Genomic DNA, 26,119 nt, shown 5'->3' with positions numbered 1-26,119 from the left:
CATGCTTTCTGGAATTATGGGGCACAACTGGCAGTTCTGGTGAATATATATATCAATCTGCAAGGCATGGGAAAGAACTCTGGTTTGCTGACTGTTGCCGTGGGACACGTGCACTATATCCAATATGAATCAGATTGTTGGAAATGACAGGAATCTTCAGCAACAGCCTTTCCTTCCAGCAAGTGGAAGTGTGAACAAAGAAATCCTATTTTGTGATCCATTCATCAATAGATAATAAAATAAATCAATCCTTTACTGAGGACATATTATGTACCTGACACTCTGTTAAAGTTTTCCCCACATTAGCTTATTTCATCCTTACAACCATCTCAGGAGACAGACTTATAATACACTCTTCCATTTTTCGTATAAAGAAACTGAGGTTTGGAGATCCAACATATTTTACAAGTACTGAAGAAGAATTATGTCTATCCTGGAGTCTTTCCCCCGCTCTCTATAAAGCATTTGTTCTAACACATACTTACATTTTGTGGGTAACACTGCTGGTTGCCTAACCAGTATCCATGCTTCCCTTCTTTGTTGTAAATAAGCATAATATTTTAACAGGGAAAATTTGATAAATGATATAAACAACTCCATAAGTCATTAATGTGATGGGGAAATATGTAGTAACTATGTTAGTAGTTACTTGTTTTAAGAATAGTGGTTTTATTTTTGTAGTACTGGGGGTCAAACCCAAGGCCTTGGCCCTGAGCCACGTTCCCAGCTATTTATTTATTTGTTTGTTTGTTTGTTTGTTGGGACAGGGTCTCACTTTGTAGTTTAGGCTGGCCTTGAACTCACTATATAACCCAGGTTGGCCTTGAAACTCACAGTGATCCTCTGGCCTCAGCCTTCTGAGTATTGGGATTACAGGCATGCACCACAATGCCCGGCAAAAATGGTGCTTTAATCTGGGTAGTTTATTGAGTTGCTTTAATCAATTGATGACTTTAACATTAGTCAAAGAATTTCATTTGATTATATGCAGTTTAGAAGTAGAAATTAAGCATTTGGCAAAAGAGATAGGATGGTCAGTTGTTGAACAAAGCTTTTCATGTCACAGGCAGTAAAGGCTTGCTTGTCATGCAGTTCCTTTTGGGTATTAGGCAAAATATTCTTGCTATGTCCAGTGTCTGGTGGAGATTTCAATTTAAAGAATACACACAGTGTATTCTGTGTAGTCTTTCTTCCTGATATAAGAGGAAAGGTGTGGCAAACCTGACTGGGAAATAAGCAGTACATGTTAATTACAGAATCCCACGACACCAAATCATTCTCAGCACCCTTTATTTAGGACTTCTCTCAGGCTCCCACAAGATGTGGACAACATAAGAAAGATGAAATGCCACGAGACTCTTCACCTTGGCCCACTCTGTCTTCTAGGCCACAGTGTACCTTTATTTTTGCTTTTATCCTTGTCTTTGGCCCGAATTTGCTCAGCAGAGCTAGTTCTTCCCTTACCCCTTTACCCCTACTTTTCAAATTCTTTGTTTGAGGCAAGAAGGAATATGTTTAATGGGTGAGACATTTTTAAAGGGACGACCCAATAGCACTCCTACCTCTCGTATCTCAAATTCCACTCACCTGTAAATTGTTAAAGTGAGTGTTTTTGTCACCATTTTTAATTGAACAAAGTGGTAGATTTAGTTTTTTTCTGGTGTGTTTACAACATAAAGGCAGTCCCACAAATGCAGTTGACTTCTTAGATCTTCTAACTGAGTGCATACAGACCAGCTTTGAGGAAAGCTAGCCTCTCAAAACAGCTGCAAGTCATTTAGAGGGAGAAAAAGTGAATTTCTGCAAATGCTTTTGTTTACATAGCATGAGTATAAACTATTTCCATGATATTTTAAGATGTTGACTTTTTTTTTTTTTTTGAGACAGGATGTTATTATGTAGTTCAGTCTGGTCTTGAACTCGGTATATAACACATACTGGTCTCAAATTGTGGTGATCCTCCTGCCCCAGCCTTGTGAGTGCTGGGATAATAGGTGCACACCTCAAGACCTGGTATAAAATGGCATATTCTTTTAATTGAGCAATGAATTTATCTTTGTTAAGCATGTTCTATATGCTCAGTACAGATACTACACTTGATCTTAGCCAAAAGGCCAAGAAACAATTATATATGCTCAGTACAGTAAAAATAAAGGAAGAAAATCAACTTGTGCAATTTGGTTCTATGATAGCAAAAACCAGGGATACTTAAACTTAGTAATTAAATATAAAAAGTAAGTGTTATGTCACATATAAAAGTTTAATGAAAGAAAACCAGGACAGACAGGGCAGTCAGGAGAATCATATGTATTCATTGTAATAGTTCAGTCAACATATAATGCACAGTATAGAATTCTAATTAAATTCCAAGCAATGTTTTGTGGAAGTGGGTAGGCTCTAGCTTTCCTTACAGTGATAACCTTGAGCCTGACATGTAAACTCTCTATAAACTGAGGCTTTTGTGAGAAAATAGTATTATTTATAGACAATAAGAACATGAGGAATTGTGAGGATGGAGTTCTGAGATGGTGTTAAAAGACCCCAGAGCACCTTTGAAGAGACTTCATTGGATGAACAAAGAAATTCTGTTTTATAATCATTCTCAAATGTGGTGAATTAGGAGGGTGTATGTGATACTTTTTCTTGGTTTGTATAACTTTCTTTTAAAATTTTTACTGCTGTTTCATTTTCTGCTGATTTTTTCCTCTGCTTTTTGTCTTTACAAAGTAATCTCCATATACAGTAAAGTCAGAAGTCTTTGCTTTTCTTCTTCTTCATGTATATTTTCCAGTCAATCAGGGTTAACCACAAAAGACTGTATTTCTGTTTCCTGACCCTGTTTTGAAATGAATTGTGATTTTTTTTAAAGTTTCTTTTACTTGGCATTTATTAAGTAAATTATGGATCAGAAGAATCTTAGCAGTTATGTCCCCTCCCCAATCTATTTCTTGAATTAGATTTATCACAGCTTCCTTTTATGAATCATAACCCCCCAAAAGACAGTTTTTTGTAAATTCCATTTAAAAATCATTTAAAGGTGAAATGGATTCATTTCTTCATATTTCTCCATGTTTGCCCAAGGTGTATAACATTATTGATGGGTAATTATGGTAAAAATAATCACTTTCTCTGAAAAAAATAAAAAGACCCCAGAGCAGTGGTGGTGAACCTATGGCACATGTGTCACATCAGGCTGTTTGTATTATTGAAAACTCTAAAAGGTCCACCATCACTGTCCCAGAGGCTAGAGGACAGGATGATCCTAATAATTACAGTAATTGGGGATATAGCAATTTAACTCTTTTTTGAGATGTTTTCTTATATATCAAAGGAAATCTTATACAGAGTTGAAATGTCCAGAACCAGGAAACAGGCCCTAAAGGTCATGGTTACTGGTGAGTGTTAGGCTGAAAAGTCCTGTGGCTCTCCTTGGATCCCGATGGCAGATGTTCTGGAGAGGAGCAACTAGGACAACTGTTTGTACACAGTGCTTTGTTTGAATTCTGAGGAAAATAGAGCACCTCCTTTTCCACCCTCAATCTTTCAGGTACAGAGGGAGATTCCTGGTGAAGTCGATAGGTGTTGGTGAAGTATTACAAAGCCAGCTCTGTATGGTATCAGCTGCTTTGTAGAAGGACTTGATCTAAATACATGACGACGAATTCTTTTCAGCCTCTGCCCCACTACAAAGGCCAGGACATAGAGAAATGACAAACAGAATAGGGACCTATGTAAACCAAGATAATCTCTGGGAAAATTGGAACACAATGGGAAAGAGACCACCAAGGTCTGGTCCAGGAAGCTAGAGGACAGGGGAAGTCTGTTCCCCTAAAGTCCAAGGCCTAGCCAAAAATGGCAACCACATTGTTTCAAAGTACAAGGGCCCAGGTAAACTGAGATAAGCCTTGGGAAGTTGGGTTCCAAGGAAAAGTCTACTCCTGTTGACATCAGAATCCTAGCTAAAAGTGGCAGCCTTATTGTTTCATTGTCTTATTTTCATATGCCCGCTAAAACAGCCCCACAAAGTGCATATAAACTCCTAAACCTGGGTGTCCCCTTGGTGTCCTCCCTTGGAGTCCCTCTTGGCTATCGAGAGCTCTTCTTTGTTCCAATAAACTGTATTTGGTTCATTCTGCACCGCTGTGTCTGTGGGTTTCATATTTTGTTGTGTTCAGGACAAGAGCCCAGAGGGAGAGAGAGAATTTGGTTACATTACTGTCATCTTGGGCCAAGTGACCATCATCCTGAACTACTTCAGCAGGCTTCTAAATGCATTGCTCCCTGGACCTACCTCCCATCAGCCCTCTGTTCAGCAGTTAGAATGATCTTTCAGAAACACAAATCTAATGGATTCCATTGCTCCTCAGATAACAAAAGGAATTCTAAGCGTGGCATGTAAGACCCCATGTGGTGTGGCCCTACTGTAACTGGCACAGCAAAATGGAACTTTAAAAGTTAGAACATTAACTCACTTGTACATAGTGACATAGTGATTTGAGGCAAATATGGCCCCTTCATCTCCTTGGAGCGATCTTTGAATACAGATATTCCTCATTTAATAACCAAGGCATGCTGTTTGAACTTAGGACCTGCTGCTCACACTTATTACCCATTTTCTGTGCAGTTCTATACATCTAGTTTATTCAGCCTCAATGTATTTTTGTACAGTATACCTTGTTTATACCATATTATAAATTTTGCTGATTGTACTGTCCAGTACAGCACTGTAGTTTTATGTTGGTATACACTACAGTACTACACATAAGGGTCATGCAAATAAAAGCAAAATCATCAAGTTGGAATTTTCTTTGACCATTTCTTTGTTATGAATATTGTAATGTACATACTGTACTATATAGAACTCCTCACTTACTGGCCAGATCATTGTCACAGGAACAGAACTAGGTTGTTAAAGAGGAATGTCTGCAAATCCTTTTTCCTTTTTGCTAAAATAAATGGCCTCCTTGATTTGGTCAGCAGTGAGCAAAGGAACCTGAGTATATGGACCTAAGTGGCCAGTAACACTACCATTCTAGCTTCATGTTTCTGTCTGTCTTCCCACTGGCCTTTTGGTCTGACATAGTCACTGAACTTATCCCACTTCAAGGTGAATCCTCACTAGGTGAACTCCTACTCATGGCAGATATCAGCTTCAGGTTCTTTAAAACAGCTAAGTTAGGCAGCAGTATTACAGGCAGTCCAACAGAGCTGGGCCTGCAAGAGAGTCAGAGCAGCAGATGAGGACACATTACAACTGTGGCTGGAGGCACATCTGCTGAAGGTCAGACCTCAAGATAAGGTGGAATGGCCAGGCCTACCTACTTACTCAGAGGATAAGAAAATTGGCATCACCTGGTCCAATAAAGTCTAAATTGATATCAGTCATCCCACTGCGTGACCAAGACCTCCAGATCCATCCCTTCCTAAAAAAGGCCTTTGTTCTTTCCATGTAAACATGCCATGTGACCCGCTTCCTCATTTCCCAATATCAAATGAACTAAGGGGAAAAATAAGCTTAGAAAATACTTTTACCATCTCATCCAATCCTCCACCTACCCTCATGCAGTTTTGCATATGGAAGACTCTGGCAAACCCTGTGGTGAAGGGACTATCAACTTCCTTGACCACAGAATATAAGCAGGGCACCCCAGGACATGTCGTGGGCAGCATTTCTACTCAAGGAAGGTAACCTGAATGCCCGTGCTAGTGCAGTCTCTGGAAGCAGCAAATGGCAGGAAAAATTCTAAATTTTTTTTTTTCTAGGAGGATTTCCAGGAGTTCAGCTGCCCTGGGAATCTAGGCAAGCCTATGACTTAATATTTTTAAAATGTAGCCACAAGCACAAACAAGCTCTACAAATAGAAGCTACACCATTGGCTGAAGAATAGATCCACTTAACACTGGGTAGTAGCATTGTAAATACTTGCTCAGTGAATGAATGGTGGGAGGAGGTAATGGGTGACAACCCCTTAGCTAATGGTCCCACATTTTCATAGAAATAAAATTCTATGGATGCATCTAAAATTCAAGAATGGGAGATCTTTAATCTTTGTAAGCTAAGGTATGGGAATTTTACCTGCCTAGGTAGTGAAGACTGTGGCATAATAAACCAGCAGGGCTCAAAGACATTTACCCAGTAACTTGATTTTAAGAGTTGCCACAAATACTCTAAGAATAAGTAAATACTGATTTTTACTTGTTGGCTTTGTGATAAACGTTTTGTCAATTGCTGTTTGTTCTAGGATTTAACATTAACTACCTGTTAGTCAAATCCAACTTGCTGTGTCTGTGTGTTCCCAGCCCCCTTTGCCTCTAAACCCGGGTTTAAACCCAGGGACTTTATATTGAGTCCTTTTTATTTTTCTTTTGAGACTGTCTCATTAAGTGACTCAGGCTGGGTTTGAACTTGAAATCCTCCTGTCTCAACCTTGCAGAGCACTGGGATTATAGGTGTGTGCCACCATATCTGGCTTTTTGACAGTGTTCATCAACCCCTCCCCCTTGCAATTCCCTCTGCCTTTGATTCTTTGACCTGCACTTTCAGTTTAATTTCATTTCAATCAGTCTTCTGTGATGTGCCAGATACTGGGCTATCATCACTTGTTTATTAACTCATTCATCAACATTAATTGAGTTCTTACTGGGTCTTGGGCACTATGCCAGTTACTGAGAAACAAATATGAATAAGCTGTGTCCCCTGACCCGGAAAGCTGCGTAGCCTAGCTGAGGGTACAGCTAACCATATCGTGGAGTGATAAGGTGAGGATAGAAATGGAACTCAGGCTTTGTGGCCCTTAGAGAAAGAAGCAATTACTGTCACCGGGAAATGTTGGTCCTTGCTTTAGTAAAACTGGAAATTAAAACTAATCAACAATATAAGTTTACAAGCAAAAGCTTTAATTGGAAAGTGAGAGAGAAGATAGGAAAAGGACTCCCAGCTTTGGTAGTGGCTGGAAGAGGCACATGTTGAAGAGGACCAGACTGGCCACAAACAGGAGGAGTGACCATTTCTATAGGGTGCAGGGGTGATTATTATCTCAGTCCTGGTTTTGCAGCTATGAAGAAATCCTTATGAGTTGGAGACAGTTACTTTCCCATGAGATGATTGCTTTTGTGAACGCTTGAATCATGTGAAGCTCTGCTTTTTCAGAGACCCGGGTGACCACCAGTTCAGGACAGTGACAAGATTTTTACACATCAATCTAAGGGGGAAGGGTTGGCACTAGACCTTGCAAAAGCCAGTAATCAGATGTCTCTGTGAATCTTGAAAATCAGTTACTCTTGTCTTGGTGTCTTACATCTTGAAGGTGTATAAGACAGGCTAGGTAAATTTAAAACTAATAACTTTTGCTCTGCTAACTAGACAGACACTCCCCAAATGAACCTCCCTCAATGCAGACCTGAGAAGAATTTGATCCAGAGTTTTATAAGAAGAAAAGTCAAACTCTTTTCTACTTTTAGTATTAGTTACCTTTCTTGTTGCTGAGATAAAATACCCAATGCCCAAACTTAAAAGAGAAAAGGTTTACTTTGGCTCACAGTTTGTAGAGGTTCCGGTCCATAATCGGCTATCTCCAAGGCAGGGTGGCATGGCAGAGGGGCATCACAGAGGAGCAACAGTCCATAGCAAGCAGGCAGGCAAGGGCACATTAACCCTCTTGCCCCTTATTTTATGCAAGCTATTCACTCTAGAGCAAGTATAGCACACCCTTAATACTAACCAGAACTATGCCAAACCAATCAGTGGACTGATTTAGTAATTACACTCTTGATCCCAGCACCACACAATCTAGATCCAGCCACCTCTGGAAAGCATCTCCTATGACCACATGGGAGACATCTAGACACAGCCATAACAGTTATTTTTGGCCATTCATAGGTCTGAGCAGAGTCATGGATTTTAGCAAAAACTTTTCAAAGTCATTGTCTCAGAAGAAAACACAAATCATGCTTTTAATGAGTAATAGATTATGGACCCAGGAGTTTGTCCTTTGTCCTTCTGGTGGTCTCTATGTCATTACTTTTCTACAGAGGATGGGATACATTGCAAAACACTGTAGCTGGCACATGCTACATCTTTAATAAATATTAAAGGAACAAAAGGTCTTCTGGGCAGGCAGAATAGCACAAATTGAGAATCTTCAGGGAGACCTTGCTGCCTAAAGTAGTGGGATTCAACACAGTAGGGTAGAATATTAGAGTCTCTGTGAGCACAGAAGGGCAGTGATCTTTATTTGGAGTATTTTTCCCACTGTTACTATTTAACTTATAAATTTTATGTACATTCATATTTAAAACCGTGTTACATAAAATATTAATTTATAGATCTAATTTTATACACTAACATATCAAGAATGAGAAATTTTTATAATATAGATTATAGAAATTAAAACTCAAACTAGGAAAGCTGGTAGATAAATATAGACACTACGGAAGTTCTGTAATGAAGCCATTGTCCTCTGGAGAGAGGCGGTAAGATTTTTATGTTTAACAAAAAAGTGTTGTGAAGGAATGAATCCTGTAGGTCAAGGTTTCCCCACCAGTGTCAGAATCCAAGTCAAAATCACCTAGGGATAGAGGCCAGGGATTTGGCTCAGTGGTTCTGCTGCCTGCCTTGCAAATGCAAGGTTCGGAGTTCGATCCCTGGTACCACCAGAAAAAAAAAAAAAAAAATCACCTAGGGATCTTGTTTTAAGAGCAAGTTTCTGGGCGCAACCTGCATTAGGCTTCTCCAAAGAAAAATAACCAATGTGCCACATATATATGTATATGATTTATTTTACAGGTTATATACCATGCTCCCGGTGGAGGTTGAAAGATCCCAAGACCTGTGGTCTACAAACTTGAGATCCCGGAAAGTCGGTGTTATTTCTACTCTGAAAGCTGGCAGGCTTATAACCCAAGAAGCACTAGTGTTTTAGTTTGAGTCTCAAAGCAGGAAGAGCCCTGTGTTCAGCTCAAGCAGGTAGGTAAGAGGATTTCCCTTTTTTGGAGGCGGGGGGGTTGAGACAGGGTCTCACTAGGTAGTTGAGACTGACCTGGAACTCGCTATGTAGCCCAGGCTGTTCTTGAACTCACAGTGATCCTCTTGCCTCAGCTTCCCGAGTGCTGGGATTACAGGCGTGTGCCACCCACTTGTTCTGCTTAGGTCTTTAATGGATTAGATAGGGACCACACACTTTGGAGAAAGTTAATCTTCTGTACTCAATCTATAGATTCAAATATTTCTCTCATCCAGAAATACCCTCACAGATAATATCCAAATAATGAGCCCCTCAGCCCTCCATACTGGGAATTGAACCCATGGCCTTCATGCTGAGCTACATCTCCAGCGCCCCCCTTTTTTATTATTTATTGTGAGGTAGGGTCTTGCAAAATTGCTTAGGCTGAGCTCAAATTTGCTGATGCTCCTGCTTCACCTCTCCCAGGGCTGGGATTACAGGTGTGGCTCTCTACTCCCAGTTCAGAATGTTTCATCAAATGTCTGGGCATGGTGTGGCTTAGACAAGTTGACACATAAAATTAACCATCACACAGTATAATGTGTGCCACTTGTAGCTATGAAAGGTTTTGAAGAAAGGAGTGATTTGATCATATTAGCTGAGAACCACTTAAGAACAAATCCTGGGGCTAGGAATGTAGTTCAGTGGTGGAGCACCTGCCTTGAATACATGAGGAACTGGTTTTGATACCCAGGACCAAAACAAGACAAACAAATAAGAAATGATCCCTGGCAGCTAAGTGGTAGGTATGTGGCAGATAGTGACAGGGTAAGATAAGGTGAGGGACAGTAGAAGAGAACAAAAGGATGAGGTTATGATGAAGGGTGGAGGTTACGATGCAGTCAACAATAATAATTTCCTATTCTTTTCTCTGGTAATGACCCTGGTCCCCTTACTATTGCTATATACAGATTATCCCAGTGTTTATTGCTTAAAACAACTGTGGAGCAGTAGTTTCAAGGGGCTCCACTGGGTAGTTCACACTTGAATTCCCTGTGTTCTTGCAGTCAGGTGTTGGCAGAGGCTGATAAGGACATAGCTCAGTGATACAGTGCTTGTCTAGCATGTCCAAGGTCCTGGGTTTGATCTCTAGCACTGCACAAAAGCAAATTTTAAAAAAATTAAGAGCTTAACTGAAGCTTTAGTCAACTCACATAGTTGTCAGCTGATGCCAGCTGTCACCTCCTACACATGGCCTCTCCAGTAGCTATTCCAAGGGTAGTGCGACTTCTTACAAAGCATCTGGCTTCATTCCGAGAGAACCAGGCTGAATTTGCATGGCCTCTTATGAACTAGTCTCAGAAGTCACACAGCATTGTTTCTACTATACTCCCTGGTGGAAGAAGTCACTGGACTAGATCCAACCAGATCCCACTGCTTGATGAAAGCATAGCCTTTTCACAGTGTGGAAGAGCATGTGTGATGGGAGATGACGCCCGGCCATCTTTAGAAAATGTGACACAGCTCCCAAATTAGCCTTTACCACCTTGACCCAAGTGCCTGCAAGATATGTCTGCTTGGACAACGTTTTACCAGCTTTCAAATCTAAAACAGAATTTATCACAATTCTCCATCCCAATAATCTTATTAATTTGCTGAAATGATGTCTTGAAAAAAATAGACAAAAGCCTTGTCTTGGAGTTGTCTCTTTCTGAATATAATCAGCTACCAACCTGTATCTCTTCTTTCTTTATTTAGATTTATGGATTCTCTTTATCTGCTGCCATTATCTTGGTCTGTCTCCTCCTCACCTCTTTTCCTCCTAGCTGATCTTACCTCCACCTCATCCTTGCTCTTTCTCACTTTATGTATCCCAATTTGACTAGTCTTCCCAACTCCCACACCCCTCTGTCGAGTGCCTTAGTCACTTTCTGGTTTTGGTTGCTCAGGCACAATATCTGACACTTGAATATCTGAAACTTAAGGGAAAGAGAGGTTTATTTTGGCTCTCATTTCAGTCATAGGTGGCTGACTCCAAGGCAGGATATGTAGCAGAGGGATATGGCAGAGAAGGGCTGATCATGGCCTGAAAGACAGGAAGCAGAGAGTGAAGAGAGAAGCCAGAGAGGGAGATAAACCCACAAAGCAGACCTCTACCTCCTAACAACAACTCATCTATAAACCCCTAATCCAGTCACCTTTTGAAAGTCCCACCTGTGATCCCATGAGGCTTTCGGATGACATCTAGATGTAAACCATAATACCATGGAGTGGGGCCCTAATGGAAGCCTGTTTCTCTAACTTTCTAGTATCAGGTTCCCTGGGAGGTGAACTCTGAGACAGAGTTGAGCACACATGGTATTTCATAAGGAGTGACTGAGGTAAACACCCATGGAAAGGAAGAGAAGGAACTAGAATAGGGAAGGGGAAATAGTAGGGTTGTGGTGGAGACTCAACAACTGCCTCAGCTGTCACCATGGGAGCTCTGGAATTAGGATGTCCCTTTGGAGTTGTCTCAGAATGGGCTGAGACAGCTGTGCTTTTGTGTTTCCCCACTGATCAGTCCTGAGCTGGGCCACTGTGAGAAAGAGCGTGAGCTAGGGCACTGCAGCTCTGCAGCTGGGGAAGTCCCTGAGCAGCTAATGGTGGACACTCAGCACTCCAGGAGGTGGAGCCACAAGTCCTCCTTTCCTTCCCTTCCCTTTGATTATTTTGTGGGCATCATTTTGCCCCACTCCTCCCACTGGTTGGAAGGAGAGAATGGAGCTATTCTCCTTGATGTTCAGCATAGGGAGACATGCATATATGTAATGTAGAGATTAATGTTTATTTCCATTACACAGCAGAAGGAATGGTTTAGGAAAGCTCTACCTCATTTTCTTTCGAGAGAGAAGAGACCCAAATCTCTCACTGGCTGCCCAGGGCTTACTGCACTGGGGCCAGGGCTGGAGCTAGGTTTGGAAGCTGTGCCTGCTCACTTGTTGCTGCACCTGAGGCTCTAAACCTCCTCTCCCTCACAAAGCCTAGCCAGGATCTTCCTTAATTTCATAGGATGCTATGTATATTTAACAAATTACTGAGTATAGAGTGTTGCCCAAACATCAAGTGTTATTATGGTAAATAATTATTTTTGCCCGGAGAGGCAGGCTGCCACCCATTGTGGAGGGAGAGAATGATAGATGATAGTGCGTTCTTTTGGAACTGTGGGAGCAGGCAGCATTCTGCCCTCTGAGGGTTAGGACCCTGAATATATTTTTCATACATTGGGGCACTCCAAAGGCACATCTTTTTCTTTATGTTATACATCCTTGTTTGGGGGAGAGGAACAGGCATTCCCAAGTGCACTGCCAGAAGCCACCACAGAAGCAGCTTTGATCGGTGGGTTGGGCTCTGTCGGCCACTCATGGAGACCCCTCTTTCCCTGGGCCCAAGAGGGCTTACAGGCTACATTCGCTTGTATTCCCATAACTATTAGTGTCTGAAATTTAGCAATAACATCTGCAAATCATAACAATACATTAGATGTAAAGCACTTTGGGGCTCCCTAAATGGAAAATTTTACATGGGTTTTATATTTAGAGTTCTGTTCCTCCCTCTGGGCAAATTTTATAAATAACAATTGGGAATGCAGAATTCAATTTTCATATTGATTCTGTTTCCTTTTTCATGTAAAACACACCAAGAAATGTTATATTATGCGACCTTCCCCCTTGAAGGTTTATACAATTAGATAGTATAAATAGGTACATAGGAAAGGAAGAAAAGAAGGAAAGAAAGATATAGAAGAAAAGGAAACAATATAAACAATGGTTTATAGAAAGAAATGAAAGTCCATGACACAGACAGTCACACAGACACACACAAACACACACACCACACACGGTGTTGCTAGGGATTGAACCCAGGACCTCAGACATGCTGGCCAAGTGATTTACAACTGACCCACAAACTCAGCCCTCTACGTTATATCTGGAGATAACATGGATTCATTTCATTGCCCTGACTTCTTGTTAGTAACCTCTTAAAATTAATGTGAATTGAACATGGACTGATGGAATGGTTCTAAGGTGTTTCATAAGCATTATCTCACTTATAGTTCACTTCAGTCCTGGAAGTAGATACTGTTATTAGCCCATTTTACAGAGTAGAAACTGAGACCTCTAGGAGTTAAGTAACTTACTCCAAGTGTCAGTCTGACTTCAGAGCCAGGACTCCTAACAATGTCTCTATGTAAAGGAATGAGCATGCTGTAATGTGTAGGAACTGCCATTTCTATAAAGAAGAGCTGGGCACTATCAGGTCCTGGGATCAATGAGGATAACTCCATATTAGTTCACTCTGGCTGCTGGAGGAACATTTTTCACCACCCAAACCTAGGGACTATGTCAATTCAGAACTTCTCAGTGAAGCTTTCCTGTGTCTAAACTTCTGAGCTTCTTCCAGGAAGTAAAAAATAAGTATTGAACCTCAGTGAAATTTGAGTTCACGTCTATTATTTATACTTACTTAGACATAACCTTAGAGAAAGATGTTCTTTCATGTGAAACAACTTCATTTACGAACCTATAGGGAAAAAAATGTTCCTAATGCACTTCCTACCCTTACCACCATGCTAGAGACATTTCTACTGCCCATCATCTACTCTCTGAGCATTCTGGACCTTTTCTTTCTAGTCCTAACTGCACTGTGGGATTACATGTCTGTGTTACTATTTGCCCAGGGTTTCTCTGCCTCCTCAGGTTATGAAATTCCACTAAGGTAGCAAACTCCACTAAGGAAATTCCACTATGTCTATGTCACTTTTGCAACATCCCAAAGCCTCACACAATGCCCAGCACGGAACAAGCATCAGATACCTGCTGGAATAATGAAAGATGATACAGATGACACCACTGCAGTTAGAAAATACTGCCACAAACTATGAAAGAAATATGCTTTTTAAAAGCTAACTTTAAAGTTCTAGTTAAATTTTCAGACAAAATAAAGATTTTTCAGTATATGATTAGGGACTAGCTTTCCATTGTGATTATGAATACTGGTGTTGGAGTTAGAGGGGCTGGTTCTCATCCTCTGGCTTGGATCACTCACTGCATTGTGGTAGAAGTGTTTTAACTTTGGTGCATCCATTTCTTCCTGGGTAAAGGGGGCTGACATTGATGTCAGAGCAATGATGAAAACTGAACAAGTTAACACGAGTATTCAGAAATGCGTCTGGAGCATGGGACTCCATCATACCAGTTGGCTATTATTATCAGTGTACTATAAGCAAGGCACTAAGACAGTTCTGCTGCGAATTGTTTTGTGCCAAAGAAAAGAATATTAAGTCAAATGAAAGCTGGGTATACAGGCATCTATCTGAGTCCTGTCTGCTGTCAAGTTTGCTCAAAAGGACAAAGAAAACTTCTTCCACCCTATCTTGAATGTCATTCATTTTTATGTAGTGTGCCCTTGGTCATGAAAAGCAGGGTCTTCTGAAACCTCTGTAGCACAGACTCCCATGTGCTCAGCTGCCTGGTTGCATTAAATGCCCCGGAAACATCCTTCTAATTCAGACAAGCTGGGACTCCACAAAAAGTTCAGGTTCCACAGAAAATCATTCAAGTCCTCCATCATTTCTCTCTCCATCCCTGTTCCACCCCCTTCTCCATCTGGGCAACAGGACTCTTTCCCTACATGCTCCACAGCTGTCCTCTACCTTTCCTACTGTCTAGAGTTTGCTTGGCTCACCTCAAACAACCGGGCTCTAGATTTAACAATAGATACTCATTTCTCTAAGTTTACACAAGTGTCAGCTCGTAACTCACAGAAATCCAGTGAAATAGATGCAAGCGGTACCTCTCTTTTATAGATGATGAAACAGGGGGAAGAGATGATGAATGATTTGTCCATGGTCCCTCAGCTACAAAGTGGCAGCACCAGGATTCAAGCCAGACTCAGTTCCCTTGACATTGCAACTGGCTGCTTTGAGGAAAGATCTTCCGCTTCCACCTCTTCAGCTTCCTCCACAAAATCACTGGTCAGACAAATGAAAGCCAAGGAGAGAGGCCAACAAAGATGTGTGTGCAGCTCTAGCAGCATGGAGGAGTTGTGGTATGGAGAGCAGGGGTTGGCTCCGGAGCTGGACCACACAGTTTCGTGGGCCACTCAGCTTAGAGTGCTAGGTAGAGTTTTGATTTTCAATACCTATAGTATATACCTTACTAGTTTTTGTTGTTGTTGTTGTTGTTGTTGTTTGTTGGAGTTTTCTTTTGTGGCGGGGGGCTTGAGACAGGGTCTCAATATGTGGTTGAGAATGACCTGCAACACACTATGTAGCACAGGCTGGTCTCAAACACAGTGATCCTCCTGCCTCAGCCTCCCAAGTGCTGGGATTACAGGTGTGCACCACCATGCCCGGCTCTTACTAGGTTGTTTTGAACACTAAGCTAAAACACAGTCATCCTTTAGAACAGTATCTGACTAATAGAAAGTGTTCGCTACTGCAATTTTTTGTTTCTTTTTAAAAAAACTATTCTTAAGATACAGAAGCGTCAGTGCTTTTACAGTAAGAATGAGAGCCTTGTAATTAGAGGATGAGGTGTGAGTGCCAACTACATTTTGCTTCCTGTATAATCACAAGTTAAAGTATTTTTCTTTCTGAGGCCTCCTTTTTCTCTTCTCTAAAATTAGGATGAAAATCATTTTACTCACTGAGATAGTGCCTATGAAAGAGCTTTGTAAATTTTGTATCTAAAACACCGTAAATAATGACTAAAGAACTTTCCCACTGTTGTGCAGGAGTATGCACATGGTGGTCTTTCAAAAGGCCTTTGAACTAACAAACCTTCATCCTGTAGAATTCACCACTGGAAAATCGTTATCCAAGACCTCCTTGAGCAGATAAATCTCTCAGAAGGTAGAGGATCTAGACTGGGGATAGAGAACACTCAGGGATGTGACTGCTGTCTTGAGAGAGCGGAAAGACTGTCATAGGGTGAGCAGGTCAGATTTTTTTTTTTCTGTACTGGAGATTGGACCTAAAGGAGCTATAACCCCTGAGAGACACCTCTGGCCCTTTAAAAATGCATTTTGAGACACGGTCTCGCTAAGTTGTCCAGGTGAGACTCAAACTCTCAGTCTTCTTGCCTCAGCCTCCTGCAGTGCCGGGATTACAGGCATTCAAGTAGCAAGAACTAGGTCTCCAGCCAGATGTAGTGGCACATGCCTATGGTCCCGGTACTGAGGGAGGCTGAGGTAGGAGCATCAGAAGTTCAAGCCTACCCTGGGTAATTGAACAACTTAGCGAGACCTTATCTCAAAATAAAAATTTTAAGAGGGGTTGGGACTGGGGATGTAGCTCAATAGGAAGGCCTCAGGTAGAATCCCTAGTACCAGGAAAGGGGCGGGGGAAGGTCTCTGAATGGAAGTGTCAAAGGACAGATTCTTCAGTGTCAAGAAGAAAGGAAGAGCATGCTTTTGAATAGAGCCCCCAGAAAATGGAAAGAGAATACCCTGTCACTGAAGGCAATAGAGCAGACACTGGAGACCAATCCACGGGACTGTGCTACAGGAAACTGATAGGCCCGCGGTAGTGCAACTAGTTGGCCTAAGGCTGGGGAAATAGCTCCTCCTAGGAATGCTTCGCACTGAGAGAGGAGAAAAGGAGGGCTGCAGGAAGGACTGCAGGGGGAGCAGGTGACTGGACACCCAGGCTCAGTTCCATTGACGGTTTTGTTGAGGACAGTCCGTGTGTCTCTGGCCCTTTCAGGCTCCAGAGCCTGGAACTATGTACAATTCCTTTCCTCGTTACTTTAGCAAACATTTACAGGCCTCAGAGTCAATTCCCACAGCGTCCCAGCGCTGAATTATCTGCACTGGAGAGCCTTCTGCCTGGCCACCGGCAGGGGGCAGGAGAGACACGCAGATGCCAAACCCGAAGCAGCCCGCTGGCCAAGCTTCCTCGCAGGGGAAACTGGGTCACTCAGTCTTGCCAAGCAGCAAACATTAGAAGGCGGGTGGGCACGTTGGGCCTCTCCAGCAAGGGCGGTGAGGACCCATATGCCACCTGGCAGGGCTGTCGCAGCCTCAGGCCCCTTGGATTGGCAACAGTCACCCCTGCCTGCTGAAAGAAGGATGAGACTGATAACATAGGATGGCCCTAGGCTCGGGGAAGAGGCTGGAAGGATTTATTTGCTGCAAGAGTCTCGAGTGGCTAGGCAGCCCCTCCTCCCCTGTCTGGCCAGGTGATAGAGAGGATAAGAAGCCAGGCCTTCCCGGGCAGGGACGGGTGGGCAGCTTGCTTCAGAGAGAGCCTGTGACTTACCAAGAAGAGTTGGGGCTCTATGGACTCTGCTGAAACCTCCTTCTGTAGGTGGAGGGGGACATAAGTGGCTGGTGTGAATGGTTGAATAGTAAATCTGATGGCTTAGTGACGAGGAGGCAGGTCTGGGCTCATACTTGCTTTTTATCCTGGTTCTGCCACCTTTTTGTCATAAGACCTTGGGCCAGTCATTTTCAGACCTTATTTTTCTTTCTATATAAACTGATGGAGCTGTTTCTAAGACAAAATGGAAGAATGATCGAGTATTCCAGCACTATTCTTTTCCCCACCTACTTTCCTTGTCTGGCACCTTGTGCAGGGACAAACATCTGTAGCAGATGCCTCTTGTGAGGAGGGGATGCCCACTGTGCCATGAGTCTATGCAGAGTGAGTGCATTCTACGGGAATGCTGGTCTGTGTAAAGTGCATAGGGCAACCCCCAAACCCTTTTCTACCTGACCCTACAGCACTCTGCTTCCCAGAGATGTGAAGGTCCAGAGAGAGCCGGTCTCTGTCCACCTCAAGCAGTGGCTTCTTGAGGTCTTTCACTTTGAGAAATCAGGGAGGCTGAACAGTCTGAAGTGGGAGGGGACCTGGAGATGCAGTGGGAAAGGACTATTCTTGAAACTCCAGTTCTCCTGGTTAGAAGGGCCACTTGAGCCCACAGTCAAGGACCAGTTTATAAGAGAGTCATCTGGGGGACATTAAGTGAAATATCTAGGCACAGAAAGACAAATACCGTGTTCTCACTCATACGTGGAAGCTGAAAAAGCTGATCTCGGGGAAGTTGAGAGTAGAACAGAGTAGTAGTCATCAGAGGCTGGGAAAGATGGGGGAAGAGGTTAGGAAGGGTTGGTTAACGGGAACAAAAATGCTGTTATATAGTAGAAATACATTCTAATGTTCTATATGGCATAGCAGGATGACTCAAATTTTTAGTAATTTATTGTATATTTCAAAACAGCTAAGGATCTTGAATGTTCTCAACCCAAAGAAATAAGCATTTGAGGTGATGGGTATGCTAATTACCCTGATCTGATCATCACACAGTAAATGTATGTATTGCAATTTCACACTGTGTACTCCATAAGTATGTACAATTGTTATGTCAATTCAAATAACATTTTCTCAAAAAAGACCAGAATATGCACTCTCACACTCTGTTTTCTTCATGAAGACCATGAAGCAGGAGTTAGGCTGCCCCTTCCTCGCCAACAGAGATGGCAGGTGCTGACGCTTCTATATAAAGGCCCAGGACAGGGCTCGGTGCTTGCTGATTGTTAATGAGAAGGAATCTTAAGGAACTAATTTGAGTTCCTAGTGTTGCTGATCAAAAAATAAATAAAACCGAGGCTCAGCAAACAATGGGTCTTGGGAAAGAAAAGTTTTTATCCTTTCCGTTACTGCTAGAATCTCTATCCGAGATCCTTTGGAGAAAGTGGCTGGATCTCTACAGTGAGCTGTGCATAGCCAGGAGTCTTCTTGTGGGCACACTCTTTGTGTCCACATCCTCCCTGGCAAACTCTGGCCATGGCTTATGTTATCCCTCAGAGAGGAGACAGACAAAACATTCCCAGCCTGATTTCTAAGGCTGCAAGGAGAGCGAGTGCTTTGAGGTGGAGTGATACTACCTTTAGGGATGTGGTATTGGGCAGCGTAGTGTCACCAAGAAGTTTCCTGAGTAGGAATCCCAACACCACTATATACTAGTTGTAAAACCTGAGGCAAGATATTTAATATCTCTAAGTCTCAATGTCCTCCTCTATAAAATGATTACAACAATAGTATTTACTGTTAGTACTGTTTTTTCCAGTTCTTTTTAATTGGAGCTTGAAAGCAAATATAAACCAAGCAGGCTTCTTTTCTTAGGCAGATCAAACAGCAGGACCCTAAAAGAAAAGATGAAAACCAGCCTATGAGACCTTTCAGTTCAGGGACCAGGAGTTTTTCAATGGTAGAAATAACCCAAGGTTGAGAAGAAGTCCTTGGTCTAGCAGACCTCTGCTCCCACATTGGCATGTGACTTAATTCTAGTTGCTGAGCCTCCTTGGACCTTAGCATCCTCCTCTGGTCAGTGTAGGGTTGAGCCTTGAAGGTCCCTGCAGCCAGCATCTGCTAAAACTTTTAACAGCAGAGCTGGGCCTGCACTCTTTGAGATGCAGCCCAGGCCTCACACTATGATGAAGAAAGAGGTAGCACTTTGATGGGCTCTGGCCTACTTCCCAGCAGAGTCCCCAAGCCTGGGGAAAGGCCCTGGTTTACTGGTTTAGATGCTATGAAAGGCTGGGTGACTGGGACTTTGGTCTTTTGGCATCTGGTTCTAGCCAAAACTTTTCAAGGAAGGAGGCCCAGCAAACAGTATGACTGGCAAAAGCAGAGAGAAATAGCCTAGAGCTGTTTTCTGTTTCCTTGCTTTGAAATTTGCAACCTCAGCCACCAAGGAAAATGGAGACTTGAAAGGAAAAAATGGCGGTGGAGGGGGGAATTTCCCATTTGAAAAGGCTCTGGTAAAAAATGGATCCCATGTGTTGGGAGAAGTACTTGCAGGAAGAGGCTCTGTAAGGGAAAGTGAGCAGGGAACAGAGCAGGTATCCACCACTGATTCAGTCAATAAGCAGTGAATCAGCATGTCCTGTATGTGTTGCTGGGGAAACCTCTGTCATCAGAGTGTTCAGTCAGGGCTGGTTTAGAAGGCTTGATGCTCCATGAAGATTAAATGTGGTGTAGACTATAAACATGATGGGGTGGGGAGCAGATGGGAGAAAGAAGAACTCAATCCCTGAGAGCTGCAAGGGACTCCAGGAAGTGTCTTGGAGCTGGCTGCTCTCTGTTGTCAGCTGGGGAATGGACTGGTTTTCTTCCAACAACCTTCTGTTATCATTGCCTCTGTGAATCATACTCCCATGCATGGACTCATTGAACCTAATAACCTGTCTGTGGTCATGGAAAGCTGGTGTGATTATGGTCATCCTTGTTTGGAAACAGAAAACCAAGAACCACTCAGGGTCCTCCAGACTCTGAGATTTGAATCCATGTCCAACACTAATCTTGTATCCATTCCAACAAGATGCCAATTGCCGGTGTCCTCCTATTGCCTTGTAGCAAGGATGGACAACCCCATGCAGAATGGAAAGATTTTCACAGAAGTGCAGGAATTTTGAGGAAAAATAAGGTGTTCTAGTTGTCTGACTCCACTGGAGCAGGAAAACTGATCAGTATTTGCAAGGTCAACAGGTGACTCTACCAAGTAGTCCTTTGTGTAAACTATAGGTCCCCTCCTCCCCAAATATTTCAGCTTGGGACCTGCCTGATATCCTTTGAGTTTCCCCTGTATCTTGGTGCCTCCATTTCCACTTGGTGACTCCACTCCAGGACTTCTGGGTGACTCATGCAGAGACAAAACCCAGCAGGCTGAGCCACTGGAATCCTAGTGAAGGCCTCTCAGTAATCAGATGACCTTGAGCAAATTTCTGAACCTTCTGGGCCTGGGCTCCCTCATTTTTTTTTTTTTTAACAGTGATGTTCAACCACATCAAATAAAATTCACAGCTTTGCTCTGAGAATTTAATGAGTTAACTCATGTGAAACCACTGAACTAAAAGAGAATATTCAATAAATGGTATTTTTTCATAGTGCAGAAATGGAGAACTTCTTAGCTAAGAAAAAAAAAAACTATGGGAAGAGTGATCACTGAGCATTTAAAACATACCTGTTTTGCTCAGTCCTTTACTTGAACTGTATTATGTCAATCCTGCTAACACCCTCATGAGGCGGGTAGTATGTATCCACCATTTTGCAAATAAAGAAACTAAGGCTCTGAAATGTCAGGTTCCCACCCAAGGTCAAGGTGACACAGTTCAAGCGCTGAACCTCTGTGATGCTTTGCAACAACTGCTTTCCTCTGGTGACTGGAGGATCCTTCCCGAAATGAATTCCCATTCCATCTTTAATTTTTTTGTTTAAGTAAGCAACAGCCTCTTGCGGGGAGTTTTGCGTCCTTCATGCTACTAGTTACTCCCTCTCCTAAGCTGTCAGAGTACTGTGATTATGTCTGTCCCTTATGCTTTCCATGTATTATACACACATGTATGTCTGTCTCCAACACTAGGCAGAGGCATTTCGAGGATGTGGAGAGAATCTTGTTCTGTTTCTGTTTGTTTCCTTTCCACATAGCTATTAGCCCAAGGCTTTGCATGCAATAGGCTTCTGATAAACCTTGCTGAACCGAGCTGTGTGTTAGCCAGAGTCAGCAGAACATGAGAGACTGGGTTGGAATCCCCACTCCCACTGTGTGACTCTAGGGTAAGTTGCCCAACTTCTCTGGTTCCTCAGTCTTCTCACTTTAAATTGGGATGATGGTCTCCACCATCATGGGGCTGTTGTAGGGAAATGATATGAAGAAATGCAGGACCTGCATCTGCATGGTTCCTGGCACACTCTACACACTCATCAGTGGTGTATGTTCTAGCACCTGTGGATGGACGCTGGACAAGACAGATGGCCATGACGAGGAAAGAAAGAGGTAACCCTGGGATACTTGGAGAAACAAGGACACTACTAAGGGCCAGACCTGCTTATGTCTTAGGGGATGATGGAATAGAGATAGATAAAAGAGAAGGAGATATTTTAAGGAAAGTTTGGTAACGTGGAGAAGAGCCAACAAAATGAATGTAAGGTTGCTGGAATGGGGGTGGGGGTAGGGGGGATGACTCGAAGCAAGAGAAGCCTGGAGCAGCACACCAGAGACTTTGTGTAGCCTGAAGAAAGGGACTGGAAGAGAGCCCTGCCAACCATGAAAACAGAAAGGCCGGGAATGGGGAGGGGGTGGCTAGGAGGATGACATTCCAAACCAACCGAGGTGGCTGTGGAAGGAGCAGTATCTATCTGGATGCAAAAAGAGGATCTGAAAGCCAAAAAAGATGAATAATCTAGGCATTGGGCTCAAGGCGGGAGGCAGCTGTTCATTTGTGGCTTGATGAGCACTTGACTAAATCTCTTTAGCTTGGTTCAGAAACCACTTCTAAGGTCATATGCATTGATGTGTTTTTAGATAGGGCCTGAAGCTCACTGGAATACCCCACTTGGGGGAGGGATCATAGAGCAGGAGGAGCAGAAGAACCTGGACATGGTGAGGGAGACGGCCACCCCTCCTATCCCAGGTGGGCAGAAGGAAGTTGCCAGACACAGTATGGAGAAGACTTCTGTTGGTAGTGCCCTGGCCCTCTTTGAAAATCAAGAAGGAAAAAAAAATCAAGAAGGATCTTTTCTGAGCTCCAAGTTTAATCTCTGCAAGTTGAATGAAACTTTTCTGGCACAAGGGTTTTTACCTGGAAGAGGTAGGAAAGATTAGGGATTTCTTTTGATAATTTAGAAACAAGGGTCTGGTCTCATGTGGAGACCTGGCTTCTCTGACCATCACTCAGCTCCCTTTTCCACAGCAAGAGAGGAAGAGGCTTGTCTAGTGGCAAGATCCAAGTCATTAGGCAGCTTACAGGGGCCAGAATGGTTTTTCTGGCATGGAATTCAAGTAAGATTGTCCAGAGCAATTTGCAGATTAACTTGAAAGGTAACACAGGCAAGGAAGTAGCTACAGAAACAAAAGTTCCTTCTCCCACAGAGCCTTGAGGCAGATATGCCCTGCCTAGTAACTAGAAATAGTAACAGGAACTCAAGGGAGCACCTCCAGTGAGATGTGGTGAGAGCAGGTGTGTACGTGTGTGAGCACACCCTGTCTCCCCACCTGCTCACTCCAGTGCCAGCCTGGGTTGGTGGGGAAGGGTGCTGCTCTACTCAGTCATTCAGGAACCCAGGCACCCATGGTTTTGCCATCTCCAATCATATAATGGCATCTGACATCCAGCTGGTAGGGGGAAAGCATGGAGACTACACCTGGGAAGTTTTCATGGTCAGGTCTAGAAATAGCATGCATTACCTCACACAACATTGGCCAGAACTCTTTTCCAAGAACACAACCTAACTGCAAGGGAGACTGGGAAGTGAATTCTAGTGATGCGCCCTGGAAGAAGATGAAATAGACTTGATGGTCAGTGAGCAATCTGCCACACACAGGCCATTTGGAGGTTGAGGTTAGAAAGAGGAAATGAAGTCTTAGTTACTTTTCTTGTTGCTAAGGTAAAATACCTGACACCCAAAGTTAAAAAAGGGAAAGGTTTATTTGTCCCACAGTTTGTAGAGATTTCAGTCCACAGTCAGTCTCTACCTTGTCTCCAAGGTAGTGTGGCAGGCAAGAATATGAAAGGAGAAATAAATAGTCCACAGGAAGCAGGCAGGTGAGAAGGCAGCAAATAGCAAGTCCAAGCAAGCTTAGCAGCTTCTTTTTCCCCTTTTTATATTCTGTCTAGGCTACTGGCTTTGGGTAGGTGACAAACCAAACTGATTTAGTAATGACATACTCTTAATCCTAATATCACACACTCTAGATCCAGCCACCTCTGAAAAAGCCCTAAGTATGACTGCAGGAGGCTTTGGGGAGATATCTAAACACAAACCATAACAAGATCTAAACAGAGTGAAAGATGAAGATAACTTAGAATACCATCTCACAAAGGGGTAGTTTAGTGCTACCTTCCTTGGGTCTGGTCACTCAGGGAATCATACAGGCTTAGCTGGGGCAGACTCAGGAAAACTGAGGTCCAGCCCAGGTCACTGAGGTAGTACAGCATCAGGAACCCAGAATACACACTTTACCCTGCAGCACCCATGTGTAATTCCTCTATGCCCCATCTTTGAGGGAGGGGGTTGGGGAGCTAGGATCTATGAGGAAGAGGCAACTGAGAGGCCAGTAGGCAAGGAACATCACTGCCTGGAAAAGTCTGACTCAGTGGTAGAACTGTGAACCTCATGCATCTTAGTAAGAGGGTCCTGGAGAGGTGAGGAGGGCTCTAAGGAGAAAAGGGAAACAGAGCTAGGATATCCCACTCTGTTCATGGTGTAAGAGGTATGGCTTGATTTTAGTGTTGTGACCCTGGAGTGTCACACACCTACCCAGTGGAACTTTCTGTACTGATTGAGGTATTCTCTGTTGCACTGTTCAGTATGGAAAACCACTAGCCACCTATAATTTGAGCATTTCATGTGTGGCTAGTGTGACCTTAGGAACTTAATTTTTAAAGTTATATTCAATTTTAATTAATTAAATAGAATTCACTGCCTGTGACTATTGGCTAACTATATTGGACAGCATAGGCACAGTGTCTGCTCAGCAAAAGGAGTGTAGTAGGTTGTTGGCAATTCCAGCCGAACCACCTCATTCTCTGCCCGTTAATACTCCTGGCCCTCAGCTCCATTCTAGCCCTGTTCTACAGGTGATAGAAGTCTAGTTCTATGGTTGGGCTTGGGCAGGTTTGGTCTCTGAGATTCTGTTGTATCTCTGTGAATCTCTGAGGCTAAGCAGTATGAAATGAGGAAGAGAGATTGGTCACAGTGCTGAGAACATAGGAAAGGTTACTGAATCTTCATGGGCCTAGTTCTGGAACTGCAAGGGGTCTTGGACCCTGAGTTGCCTGATCTTGGTTTCAGGACATTGGCCTTAGGTCACCATTTCTGTGTCAGGGTGGTCTGAACCACTAAAGCCTGGGCCACATGGCAGCATTCTGCACAATGCTCAGAGAAAGTGCTGTGGCTTGAGGATGAGAAATGTGATTGCATCTGTTACTCACCTGCTCTGTGCCCAGACAGTCTAATGCCACTCACCTGCTTCGTGTTGAGACTGTTTAATGCCACTTGTTTGTTCCATGACCAGACTGTAAATGGTAAATAGGTTGATGCCTGCTATACTTGTACCCTCTCTCCAGCTTCATTTTGAATTTAGAACATCCTCTCACCTGGATAGATCAGCTGAGTGAGCTCTGCTTTGAAGTCTAGCAAAGGAGAACATAATCAGTGGACATGATTACCCATTTTGGTGTCCCTGACTGGCCTTCAGGCATAGGGCTGCCTCACTACTGCTTGGAATTTACTATACCCTGGAATTCACTATACGCTCAAGATTTCCCCTTGCCTACCTCTTGGCCTGGGCATCAAAATGGAGAGACAGGACCATATTGATTCCTTCTTAGCCTCTCTTGAGTCACTCCATTCTTTTTCTTCTGTTACTCTCCCCTCTAGGAAAAGTTGGTTTTCATCTTTCTGCGGGAGACAGGGTAGGCTGGTTTCCAAATAGTATTTGCATAATAGTATTTGATAAAAGGAAGTTCACAGGAGAGACAGAGTAAAGTGTGGTCACTGAGCCCAGGGACCCTAGTTCAGGTGGCATCTGGCCTGTTTCTGGTTACCTGTTCCCAGGGTCAGCCTTTCCCCAAGCCTAGGCTCAGTTTCCAGCCTTGAAAGCTGCCCCATCCTCTTTGGTTCCTAAACTGCATCCTTTCCCAAGTCCTGACTCAAGCTTTACCCAACACCCTGCCTCTGGTCTCAGCAGGCCTCCTAGGCCTTCTTAGAACAGGCACCAGAGGCTGTTTTTAAGGGCACACAGAGCAAATGGTATCCCGCCCTCTGTGTTGGCCTCCAAATGGACCCTCAGCAGCTCCCCAGTAGCAGCCAGATACCTCAGCATGACTTAGAAGTCTGTCAGCATCCATTTCTGTTTTCCTTCCCATTCTCTAGCCAGGCTAGGTGCTCACCTTTCCCCCTTTTTCACATGTGAGGCATAATGGAACTGTAGAGGCCTAGGCCTCCACATAATGGAACTGTAGGGGCTAGGTTCACACACCCATCTCCTTTTTACTCAAGACGTGTCCTTATTCTGTATCACCCCTCTCATCCACTCCGGGATGCCACCTCTGTATGATATCTCTTGTCTCCCTCACAACAGACAGAAGTGTTTGGCAGGACTTCTTTGGTTCTAAGAACCTATATGAGG

At 43.3% G+C, this 26,119-nt stretch overlaps 1 long non-coding RNA gene and 1 pseudogene across 5 annotated transcripts in view; one reads left to right on the top strand and one right to left on the bottom strand.

The window, feature by feature from the left end:
• LOC104849528 overlaps window positions 1–26,119 on the top strand; it is a 58,933-nt gene that overhangs the window by 8,383 nt on the left and 24,431 nt on the right. For 4 of the 5 annotated variants that reach the window (XR_002024784.2, XR_776778.2, XR_004515026.1 and 1 more), the window contains exon 2: window positions 8,786–8,965. This is a non-coding gene — a long non-coding RNA (uncharacterized LOC104849528). Of the gene's footprint in view, window positions 1–8,785; window positions 8,966–14,790; window positions 14,859–26,119 lie in introns of those variants that run through there. The other variant, XR_004515027.1, reaches the window with a different exon arrangement.
• LOC117284073 lies at window positions 1,952–2,126 on the bottom strand (annotated as a pseudogene).

The sequence above is a fragment of the Fukomys damarensis genome, unplaced genomic scaffold (genome assembly GCF_012274545.1).
Source record: "Fukomys damarensis isolate Sample0158 unplaced genomic scaffold, DMR_v1.0_HiC HiC_scaffold_33, whole genome shotgun sequence".
NCBI lineage: Eukaryota > Metazoa > Chordata > Mammalia > Rodentia > Bathyergidae > Fukomys > Fukomys damarensis.
The sequence above is the reverse complement of the archived record's forward strand: the minus strand, read 5'-3'. Positions and strand labels throughout refer to the sequence as shown.